This window comes from Salmo salar, unplaced genomic scaffold, assembly GCF_905237065.1.
Source record: "Salmo salar unplaced genomic scaffold, Ssal_v3.1, whole genome shotgun sequence".
In the NCBI taxonomy this organism is placed as follows: domain Eukaryota; kingdom Metazoa; phylum Chordata; class Actinopteri; order Salmoniformes; family Salmonidae; genus Salmo; species Salmo salar.
The window spans coordinates 37,843-48,117 of NW_025548024.1; the positions used below are offsets into that span (position 1 = coordinate 37,843).

At 42.5% G+C, this 10,275-nt stretch overlaps 1 pseudogene; it reads left to right on the plus strand.

The window, feature by feature from the left end:
- The first annotated feature begins 591 nt into the window (after positions 1–591).
- Positions 592–9,911, plus strand: LOC123732591 (tripartite motif-containing protein 16-like; annotated as a pseudogene).
- Positions 9,912–10,275: the final 364 nt, after the last annotated feature.

The window sequence follows — 10,275 nt, forward strand, 5'->3', positions numbered from 1 at the left end:
GTCTTCAGGAATGGACCAAAATGCAGCGGAGTTAGTATTCATCCTTCAATTTAATTGGAAAGAACACTACACAAAAACAAGGAAACTGACAGCCAACAGTCCTGTCAGGTGCAACCACACTAACAAGAAACAATTACCCACAAACCCCAGTGACAAACAACTCCTACATATGTGACTCCCAATCAGGAACAACGATTCCCAGCTGTTCCTGATCAGGAGTCACAAGACACACACCAGACTGCCACGTCCTGACCCCCAAACTACTACACCAGCTCCATCTGCTGGTCAGGACGTGACACTTATTGATTAATTACAACACATAGGTGCATTATAAGGCATTATAAAGGTCATTAAAATAATGATACATACGTACTTCATAGAAACTGTTACCCTTCATATATTCTAACAACTCACATTTTAAGATTCATTATGTCATTTGTTCCATGTTAAGGGCTCTAACCTTGGAACAAAACTATTTGTCTCCCTCTTGCTGTTACATGCAGTTCCTCTCTCTCTTCCTCCATTCCTCTAACCCCTCCCTCCCTCCTTCTAACCCCAGCCCTCTGGCAGAACCAGGAAGTCCATCCCCTCCACAAACTCTCTTCTGAGGAAACAAAACTGATCTGAGTCTCTGTGTCGTCTGTCTGTGTGAGAGTGAACAACCGTCCCAATGGCTCAGCAGGGAGTTCTGCAGGACCAGGACCAGGTCTGTTGTTCTGTCTGTCTGGATCTACTGAAGGAACCAGTCACCATTCCCTGTGGACACAGTTACTGTAGAAGCTGTATTGAGGGCTGCTGGGATCAGGATGTTCTGAAAGGGGTCTATAGCTGTCCTCAGTGCAGAGAGACCTTCACTCCAAGGCCTAATCTGAGGAAAAATAACATGTTGGCTGAGCTGGTGGAGAAACTGAAGAAGACAGGACTCCAGGCTGCTCCCCCTCCTGCACTGTGCTATGCTGGACCTGGAGATGTGGCATGTGATGTCTGCACTGGGACCAGAAAGCAGAAAGCCCTCATGTCCTGTCTGGTGTGTCTGGCCTCTTACTGTGAGACTCACCTCCAATCTCACTCTGAATCTCCTACTTTGAAGAAGCACAAGCTGGTCAAAGCCACCGCACAACTACAGGAGAAGATCTGCTCTCATCATGACAAACTGCTGGAGGTTTACTGTCGTACCGATCAGCAGTGTATCTGTCTGCTGTGTGTGATGGACGAACATAAAGGCCATGATACAGTGTCAGCTGCAGCAGAGAGGACTGAGAAACAGGTAACACCAGAACAACTTGTTGGTGACTGTCTGATAAACAAAGAATTAAAGATACAGTAGGAACTAAGGCTGTTTGAATATGAGATCATTCAAATGAAATGGATCCACAAATATGAACACAAACCTTGAGTATATAGATATGTTAACCCATATTCTCCAAATGTATCACCATTTTCTAAAGTCAAACACTATTATCATTCTGAATGGCCTTTTATGAGTCCAAAGTTCAGTCTCAACCCCTTGATACATCTAGTCCTTCCATAAAACCTATAATCATTCACATAGCAACATAATATAATATTGTAAATGGACTTCCTCAGGATTGTAGACCTTCCTCTCTATGGGTCCTATGTCACATTACTATACTATTGATCTACTGGACAAATAAAGCTTGAAAGCTCATTGAAGAGTGATTCTCCACAGAGGCAGCTGGGGATGAGTCAGCAGAAGGTCCAGCAGAGATTCCAGGAGAGAGAGAAGAGGCTGAAGGAGTTCCAACAGGCTGTGGAGTCTTTCAAGGTGAGTATTGCTGACCAAAGGAGACACACCATTTCACTTCTCTCCTCCAGTCAGAGACAGAGAGAGAGAAATAGAGGGGACCTTCTCCAATCCCACTATGTCTGGACCCCTGTCAGACTGCTTAATGTAACTGATGGGATATGAACCCAGGTCTACTGTGGGAGAAACCAACATCTTGACCATTACACCAAGAGGACATTCCTTAATGGGCCGACACCGATTTTGAAGTCGCAGGCGGGGCTACCTCATCACATAACCATAAGTAACAATGGCCGACTCATTTCCCCTATACATTGACATGGAGCTCTCTCTCTCTCTCTCTCTCGCTCTCTCTCTCTCTCTCTCTCTTTCTCAATTCAATTCAAAAGGCTTTATTGGCATGGGAAACATATCTTTACAATACCAAAGCAAGTGAAGTAGATAATAAACAATCATGAATGAACAGTAAACATTACACTCACAAAAGTTTCAATGGAATAGAGACATTTCAAATGTTATAATTCAAGAGCAAACAGAGAGAGCCGTGCTCCAGACTGAGTTCTGGAGGTGAAATGGAAATGAATGAGGGAGAGTTAAGTGAGGTAGAAGGTGTGGAGAAGAGCTCAGAACCAGAGCCTGGCATCAATGGACATGATAAAGAAGAATCTGGTGCTGTAGGAGTTACATTTTTGGAGAAAGTGGATCCATACCTTTTGGCAGATCCATTTGTGGTTTCAGGGCGGGTGGGAAAGGAGTTGGGTGCAGTTGAATCAGTGAAGGTAACCTGTAGTGGACTTGTGATATTTGTTTGTGTTTCTTCTGACCAGAGAGAGTGGGCGCTCCGTGTCACGCAACTTTGGTCAAGATCTGTTTCATTGAAAGGAGTGGCAGGTGCAACGTTTATGGTCATGTTGCAGCAGTTTGTAGGAGGGAGATTCCAAGATGTGGGAAGTGTGCAGGAGGTCATGGGATAGAGGATTGTGTAGTTTCGGTGGATAAGGTTGGGTGTGTCAACTTTAGTGGTGTCCATGTTGCTGGGGATTGGAAGTGTCCGGTGAGAGAGGGGTAGGTTGAGGTGGCTAGAGTCAGAGTAGTGCAGAAGGTGTCGTATGCTGAGGCAGAAAAGAAAGTAGAGGAGGATGGGTCAAGGGTGATGGATCCTGAGAGGATCCCTGTGAGTACTAGATCTGTGCCAGCACAGAGGGATAGGCCAATGAGTGATATATGCTTCAGTAAGGTTGGCTTCTTAGAGTTCAAAGCAATGGTTATCAACTGTACCTCAGAAATGGAACATAAATCACAGACAATAGATGTTGTGGTGGCAGCTGCAGAGAAGTATTTGGTCATACGAGATTTGACTTCAGAAGAGTTCCAGGGTGTGTTGAGTGGTGGTGTCCAGTCCTCCCAGGTCGTTGGCAGGGTACCGGAGCAGATGGGGTCAAAGTAGTGGAATGGGGTAGTGGGTTTTTAATGAGTGTAGGGTTAGTTGGCATGGTGCAGGAGCAGATAGGGTCAAAGTAGTGGAATGGGGTAGTGGGTTTTTAATGAGTGTAGGGTTAGTTCGAAGGGTGTTTTTTTATTTGAAAAAATATGAAATGTTCCTTTTCCCATTTTGTATCACAAAGTAAAATAGATTTATATTATAGTCCAGTTGGGGGCAGTAATACAACATATTGGATGCCAACCACCGTTAAACTCCAAAGAAGAAGAAACGTTATATTATGTCTATGTACAGTGTTGTAACGATGTCTCTCTCTCTCTCATTCCATCACTTTCGTGGTAGTTGTTTGTGTGGGTCTCTGGTTTTGAATGGGGTGCTGACAGACAATCGTTGATGGATATTTATAGAGCTCTGATCAGGACGACAATTGATTACGGGTGTATAGTTTATGGAACAGCAGCAAAGACTTAAGCTGGACAGAATCCAGTATATAGCTTTAAGGATATGTACTGGTGCATTTAAATCAACATCTGTATGTGTCTTACTAGTGGAGGCAGGTGAGATGCCTTTGTGTTTACGACGTAATAAATTGTCATTATCTTATTGGGTTGCAAGGCTGTGAGGTTGAGCATCCCACTGCTACTGTTCTAGATGACTGTTGGGAATAATCTAGTAGACAAGGCAGTGGTTTTGGTTGGACAGTTGTAGGTATCAATGTTATTATGGAGAAATGAGAGAATGGGTGTAGTAGTGAGATTCTGCTGGGTCCCAGCACATTCAGGTGTGGAAGGGAATGAAATTGTAGACCAGTTAGCTAAAAGAGCTTTAAAACAAGATATAATTGATTTTAATGTTCCACTGGGTAGAGGTGAGGACAAACGTAAGATCAGAGACATTTTGATAGATGTGTGGTAGAAGAGATGGGACTCTGAGCACAAGGGACGGCATTTATATGTCCTCTAAAGGTCGGTGGACCGAGGTTCAAAGGTCAGATTAGGAAGGAAGAGGTGGTGTTTACTCGATTGTGTTTAGGACATTGTACATTGAACTGGTCCTTACATCTGGTTGGCAGCATGTGAATAGTGTGTGTCTGGAGGGTATTGTCAATGAAACGGTGGAGCATGTGTTGTTATATTGTTGTAAGGATGTTGAAGAGAGGGAAAGATTGAAGTGTAGGGTCATTGAGGTTGGATGGGGGTTTGGGAGGGTCTATTAGAAGTTAGTAGGACTTATTTATTTTCTCAGAAGTACTGAGTTAGGTAGGAGGATTTAGAAATGGTGTAAACCATGATTGAATACACTCCAGCACAGTAGGTGGCGCCATGCACCTTTAACGTTGGTTTGCGGACCGCCATTATATCATAGAAGAAGAAGGTGTTGTGTGAGGGTTTTGAGGTTCTTGAGGAGGGGTACTATTCTTTTTGCATATTTTCCAAATGTTTTTTCTAGTTCTTTAGGGTTTATTTTTTAGTAACCAATGATCCTTGTCAACAGCATTAATATATAGCTTCCGTCCCTCTCCTCGCCCCAACCTTGAACCAGGGACCCTCTGCACACATCAACAACTGACACCCCACGCATCGTTACCCATCGCGCCACAAAAGCCGAGGACCTTGCAGAGCCACCACTTCAAGGTCTCAGAGTGACGTCACCGATTGAAACGCTATTAGCGCGCACCACCGCTAACTAACTAGCCATTTCACATCGGTTACACCAGCAATTGGCGTGGGATAGGTGGGGCAGGTTTGAGACTGATCTCTCGAATTAAATACACTTTATTTCTCAGCTGCCTCACCAATGTCTTTACGTGAATTAATAACTTTTAATTGGTCAATATTTCCAATAGATGGCAGCATAAGACCACGAAGCATCAGTTATAGGCTACAAGCAGCAATATGATTGACATAAAATAGCATGCAACCAAAGACTATATGTCCCATGATTTTCTAAAATGGTCACTCATTACTTTACAGTTAGCTATATATCTCTTGTTAGTCCTGTGTTGCTTTTGGGTGATCAAAAAAATATTAACTATAGCAGGTATTGAACCCTGGTCAAATAACCACTGGTCAGATGTGCTGACCTCAACCCTAGTAAACATGCTTAATAACATTTTTACATTTTAGTCACTTAGCAGACGCTCTTATCCAGAGCGACTTACAGTAGTGAATGCATACATTTCATTTTCATTTCCTACATTTAAAAAATAAAATAATAATCATAGTGGCCCTGTGGGAATCGAACCCACAACCCTGGCATTGCAAACACCATGCGTCGCAAACACCATGCTCTACCAACTGAGCTACAGGGAAAGTTAACATGTCATATTGGGAGTAAACAGCCTCGGAATAGAAAAGACGATGCATCTTCCAGCCCGACAATAAATGACATCATGCAGCCCTCACAGTTAGTAAATGTACCTCAACATGCCCCTCTCTTGTGGGAGAAGGCAGAGTGCTCGCTGCTCGCAGACAGAACAAGCTTTTGGAGGGGCTTGTTGAGTTGAATACTTGTACTTGACCTAAACTAATCTGAACTGTTTTATGCTGCCATCTATTGGAATGATTTGGCATTATCAGCAGTACTGAATACAGTGGATATCCTTACTAAAGTAGTAATTACTCAGAATTACAAAATATAAAATGTTATAGATAATTTTATCACTAACAGCCATAAAATAACCATTTATAGCATAATGAAACTGACATAAACCAAAAACATCATACATTTAGTTAATTTTATTAAAATATATATATTTAAATGGGTGACATTATCTGCCAAAGTAAAACTCCCTTAATTAAGCGCTCGTCCCGCATGCGGGATCAACATCCAGTGAAAAATCATATCGCCATATTCATAACCGAACCATAACAAAATATACATTATTTTTTTCTCAAACATAGGACGATTTTATACCGTTTTATAGATACACCTCTCCTGAATCGAACCACGTTGTCCAATTTCAAAAAGGCTTTACAGCAAAAGCAAAACATTACATTATGTTAGAGGACATCGTCAAAGTAGCCACATCGCCATTTTCCGACCAACCACATGCGTCACGAATAACCAAAACACAGCTAAATGCAGCACTAACCTTTGACAATCTCCATCAGATGACACTCCTAGGACATCATGTTACACAATACATGCATTATTTTGTTCGATAAAGTTCATATTTATATATAAAAACAGCATTTTACATCGGCGTGTGACGTTGAGAAAATATTTTCCCTCAAATGCATCCGGTGGATCAGCGCTACAATTTACTAAATTACTATTCGAAAACATTTTAAAATGTAACATTGTCATTCAAAGAATTATAGATTAACATCTCGTGAATGCACCCGCATTGCCAGATATAAAAATAACTTTACTGGGAAATCACACTTTGCAATAAAAGGGGATGCTATGCTCAGAAAAATAGGCTAGGCAATACAGGTTAGCGCCATCGTGGAACAATCTAATATCAAATATACTCTTGTATACTATTGTAAATATTCCCTTACCTTTGATTATCTTCATCAGAAGGCACTTCCAGGAATCCCAGGTCCACAACAAATGTAGTTTTGTTCGAAAAAGTTAATAATTTATATCCCAATAGCTTCTTCTTGTTAGCGCGTTCCGAAGGCTACTCAAAATGTACCGTAGTGCGCGCGGGACTTGTCGTCACGAATGTGCAAAAAATATATATTTAAGTTTGTTCAAACATGTCTAACGTTGTATAACATAAATCTTTAGAGTAATAAGTTACTGCCACGCTTTTTACATTTTAAATGTAATCTTTATTTAACTAGGCAACTCAGTTAAGAACAAATTCTTATTTTTAATGATGGCCTACCAGGGAACAATAGGTTAACTGCCTTGTTCAGGGGCAGAACGACAGATTTTTACCTTGTCAGCTCAGGGATTCAATCCAGCAACCTTTCAGTTACTGGCCCAAAGCTCTAACCACTAGGCTACCTGCTGCCCGGCCAAACGCTCTAACCACTACGCTACCTGCTGCCCGCCCAAATCTGCCTAAAAAAAAGTGATTTACAGATTTTTGACCTAGTCTGCTCGGGGATTCGAACCAGCCACCTTTCAATTACTGCCCAACATTCTTAACCACTAGATTACAAACCACTAAATGTTAAACACAAAGTGAAATGGTAGTAGATAAATGGTAAGCTGGTTAAATAAAAGACTGCTGTTGTAACTTTCTGACTGCCATTGTTTTGGGGAAATAGGGACATGTCTATTTCTCCAATTATCTCTAATAGATGTATTTATTTTAATGGTTTGAAGTTCTACACCATTTTAATCAGGATAACCTATTATTTCTAATGATGTAAGTTTGAGCAGCTTAGTTATGGTATGTCTGTTTATTTCACTAAATATCTCACAATGTGTAAATTTAGATGTTTTCATGTCGGACACCATTTTAATCAGGAGAATCTCCTCTTTCTAATGACATAAGGTTGGGCAGCGTCTTCTGCTGTCATCGATCACTAGACCAGAAATAGTCAGAAGTTGCCCGTTTTTTCCTACTTCCTGGTAATGCAGACATAAACACACTTGGCACCATCGAGGTGCAGATGTTTACTTTCTACACCAGTTGTTATTTTTCAGTTTGGTCCTAAGAACAGGTTTTAGTGGTCAAATAAAAAGGTATAATTTTTTTGGTGCCATTTAGGGGAAATGGAATTCTAAGGATCATTCCAGTCAGAAGAGGCTCTGTGAAGGTTCGTTTCAATTCATTTGCTATGACCTCGCTAGTGTTCCAGCTCAGACAACGTTCTTTGGCCGTTTTGACTCGTTCTATTGTCCAGCCTACTAGGACTCAGAGGGCAGAGGCTGGGTCTAGATTTGCTACGGGGCAGGCTTTTGGAGGGGGGACCAGGAGGGAGGAGAGTAGAGCAGGGCCAAGCGGTGTTCTGTACCTGCCTGTCCAGGAGGGGGGACAAGGCCTGGTGGACATGGAGAACAGGGTGGCATCGTTCTGACTCAATGAGGTGCAAAGGCTAATATACCTACTGTCTCTCTTTCTCTGTCTCTCTCTCTCTCTGTCTCTCTCTCAACAGCGCTCTGCACAGGCAGCAGTGGAGGACAGTGATCAGATCTTTACTGAGCTGATTCGCTCCATTGAGAGAAGGAGCTCTGAGGTGAAGGAGCTGATCAGAGCCCAAGAGAAGGCTCAAGTGAGTCAAGCTGAAGGACTCCTGGAGCAACTGAAGTAGGAGATAGCTGAGCTGAGGAAGAGAAGCACTGAGCTGGAGCAGCTCTCACACACAGAGGATCACATCCATTTCCTCCAGGTAACTAAACTGCCTTTTTACATGTGATATGAAATTTACTTAATGTGAAACTATTCATCTCAATCATTATGTTGTCCTGTCTGTCTCTCTGTCCCTGTCCCTCTCCCTCTCTGTCCGTCCCTCTCTCTCTCTCTCTCTGTCCGTCTCTCTCTCTCTCTGTCCGTCCCTATCTCTCTCTCTCTCTCTCTCTGTCCCTCTCTCTCTCCCTCTCTGTGTGTCTCACTCCCTCCCTCGGTCTCTCTCTCTGTCTCCAGAGTTTTCCGTCTCTCTTCAGTATCATTGTATCTTCAGACTTACCCAGCATCATTGTCCGTCCTCTTCAGTACTTTGGAGATGTGAGTAAGACTGTGTCTGAACTGAGAGAGAAACTAGAAGACTTCCTTAAAGGGGAATGGACCAAGATCTCCACTACAGGTGTGTTGAAAACAATAAGAACATCGACTTTAGACCATTGAAAGTTCCCTACTAGTCATATACATGTGGAATATGGTATGATGATAACATTCCCCCGTCTCTGTCAATGTGTTTGTGTGTCTGTAGTGAATATAGTGGAGGTTGTACTGCCTCCAGAGCCCAAGACCAGAGAACAGTTGTTACAATGTGAGTCTCTTTATTGTGAAGTAACTAACTGTCTCTTTTTACTGACACTCCTAACAATCCCTCTAGAAATATATAGCAATAGTAGATCTAATCAAAGACTGGGTATCTATCTGTCTCCTCATATTTCTCTGATTTGATCTCTGCTGTGCTCTAATCAAAGACAGGGTAGATACAGTATCTGACTTAACTTATTGTTCTGACTCCCCTCATTGGTCTCTGCTCTTCTCCCAGATTCCTGTCAGCTCACACTGGACCCAAACACAGCATACACACACCTCTCTCTGTCTGAAGGGAACAGAAAGGTGACCTGTACAGACCAAGACCAACCATATCCTGACCATCCAGACAGATTCACCAACCAGTGGCAGGTTCTGTGTAGAGAGGGTCTGTCTGGACGCTGTTACTGGGAGGTGGAGTGGAGTGGGGAGTGGGTTGAAACAGCAGTCTCCTATAAAGACATTAGCAGAACAGGGTCAGATAGTGAATTTGGATACAATAACAAGTCCTGGAGTTTACAGTACTATAGTGGTGGTTATTGGTTCAGACACAATAATGTTGAGACTAAAGTATCAGACCCTCAGTCCTCCAGAGTAGGAGTGTACCTGGATCACAAGGCAGGTACTCTGTCCTTCTACAGTGTCTCTGACTCAATGACCCTCCTCCACAGAGTCCAGACCACATTCACTCAGCCCCTCTATCCTGGGTTTTATGTCGATGGTACTGCTGAGCTGGTTAAACTGTAGTAGGGTCCACATAGATACTAGTCATGCTGGTGTAGTCTATAGCTGGGCTGGTTAACCTCTATGGGCTAGGTGGGACGCTTCCGTCCCACCTACGTAACAGCCACTGCCAGCCTGTGGCGCGATTTTCAAAACCTTAAAAATCCTATTACTTCAATTTCTCAAACATATGACTATTTTACAGCCATTTAAAGACAAGACTCTCGTTAATCTAACCACACTGTCCGATTTCAAAAAGGCTTTACAACGAAAGCAAAACATTAGATTATGTCAGCAGAGTACCAAGCCAGAAATAATCAGACACCCATTTTTCAAGCCAGCATATAATGTCACCAAAACCCAGAAGACAGCTAAATGCAGCACTCACCTTTGATGATCTTCATCAGATGACAACCCTAGGACATTATGTTATACAATACATGAATGTTTTGTTCA